This window comes from Octodon degus, unplaced genomic scaffold, assembly GCF_000260255.1.
Source record: "Octodon degus isolate 3935 unplaced genomic scaffold, OctDeg1.0 scaffold00205, whole genome shotgun sequence".
Lineage (NCBI taxonomy): Eukaryota > Metazoa > Chordata > Mammalia > Rodentia > Octodontidae > Octodon > Octodon degus.
The window spans coordinates 204,468-206,811 of record NW_004524781.1 but is presented as its reverse complement, the minus strand read 5'-3'; positions in this window follow the sequence as shown (position 1 = coordinate 206,811).

Below are 2,344 nucleotides of genomic sequence, written 5' to 3'. Positions count from 1 at the left end.
TTGAACTCAGGACCCTGCGTTTGTCAGGCAATCACTTACTCTACTGAGCTATCTCCCCAGCCCTATTTTATGAAATTTTGAGGGCTTAGCGACTCCTACTTACAGTGGGGCACTGCACATTTGCCTAAGAAAGTCACTTTTCTGATGCAGGATCCGAACTGTGACTTTCCAGTGCTTGGCTGCCCAGTGCAGTCTTGGTGACACCAGTACGCACACTGCAGACCTGAAGCAGGGCAGATGTGGGTCACACTCAGACAGCCAGGGACACTCTCCTTTTATTTTATATTTAACTATTTATTTACTGAACATGAAAGCTAGTTTATCAAACCTCTGTACATGTGCATACCTGTGTGGTAAGCTGACAGGAAAATTTAAGTGACAAAAAGTACTATTAAAATTGCCACGTGTCTTGCAAAAACACTGCAGACGTGATAAAACTGCTCATCCACGATATTTCTTCTTTTGTTGGAGTTGAAGTAGGAATTTAAAATGGCCAGATTTCTGTCTTTTAAAGACTTACATATGCCAGGCAGGTGGCGCATGCCTCTAATCTCTCCTCTGGAGGCTGAGGCTGGAGGACGGCTGCAAGTTCAAGACCAGCCTGAACTACCACAGAGAGACCTAGTCTCAAAAAGAAAAAAAAAGGGATCTATGAAGCTCCTATGCAGGATAATTAGCAAAACTTAGAAAGGGAAAATAATGTGCACATGACAGACAAAAACGTCATTCCTGAGGAATAATCGGGCCCAAGCACGGGACCGGCTTCATCAAAAGTTGTGCTCTTTCTTTGAACTTGCTCATCTGGACATCCCCCGTCCGCGCTCCCGCCCCCGCCTCACCCTAGTCCCCCACCCCCGCCCCAACCCCTGCCCCAGCCCCGGGGTTTTGTCAGCAGAATGCAACACACCAGCTGGTGAGCCCTGTCTTCCCATTCTTTAAAACAGGCTTGACTTGAGACCACCATTAAACTTTTAGAGTTTTAAATGTGGGCAGGACAAGTAGGAGGGCCACTTTGTCATGCAGCGGGCACTAACAAGCAGAATCCAACACTATGTATAGCTAGGTGGCTATCAGGCTGTGCCAAGGAAGTGTCTAGAAGCCCGTTCGCTTTTCCGCTGGTTGCAGGGAGAGTTCTTTAACACCTTCCTGATCCTGAGGTGCACTCCAGGGACTCTGCCATGCTCCAGTTCAAAGGTGAGATACCAGTAGCCAGCTTGTGCACTTGGGAGTAGGAGTGAAATTCAGGGCCATGGACTGGTGTCCCTGCTGCTGTGCCACAGAGTGTCACAGTGCTGCCTTCCTAAGAAGAGCACCTTCGTGTTCTGCCTCTGTCCAGATGCCAGTGAGGCCTCGGGCTGGACTTCCAGGGGGTTCTATGTCCTCTCTCTGTGTGAGTGTCCGGGCCTCCAGCTCTTCCTCCACTGGCTTTTCTGGTGCTTTCTCCCTGGGACAGGGAGGCGAAGCTCATCTGCACGTGGTGCTGCTGTCGGGGTGATGGGGTCCTGGTGAGAAGTGTGTCCACAGGCAGCTTCCAGCTGCTGGGATGAACCCCCCTCCCCCCCGTACATCTGCACCAAGATCCACCTTTGCTGTTCCCTGAGCTCCCCAGAGTCCACATGTCCTCATCCACCACTGAGGCTGTGGCCTGGGTCTGGGGCCAGTTACAGGGGTCAGCAATGGGGCATCCCTGGGGAGCAGAGGACAAAGATGGGCAGAAGGTTGTCCCTGGGGCAGGGTGTCAGGGACACCAGAAAGTGTCAAGTCGCTGGAAATCATGAAGCTTGTCTATACCGGAGTGGAGGGCCACGTTGCAGAACTGGACTGCAGTGAGGATTGCCCACTTCCAGACTTCACCCTCAACTCAGGAGTTAGACTTGAGGTAACCAGGGAAACACCCTTTGGGTGACACGCCGTCACTGATGTGGAACCAAGTCCCTCTCTCCTTTGGAACTCCTCTGGGAGTAGTTTATTAAAAGCTGGCTGGCTTACTAATTTCTAGAGATTGTAACACCTTTTTTTGGTTTTCACTTAGAAGCAGCACTTGTATTTGGTAGTCAGCAGTAGCTTTTCCATCATAGACTACAAGCCCGCTAGGGTCCACCCCAGGCCCTGCGAGCTCCCACGGTGTGTACGCTAGCTGGCATCCCCGATGGGACGAGGGTCTGCCTCGGAGTTCTTCACTAAGGACTCTTGTCTCGACCCTCAGAATGGTCATTCTACTGCTCCTATAGGAGAAGGAAATCCTGCTTGTGTGCAGGATCTGCCCCAGGACACTCATAGCCATAATCCCAGTTCAGATCAAGAATGAGTCACAAACTCCAGAAGCCACCCTGCGACGACTGCG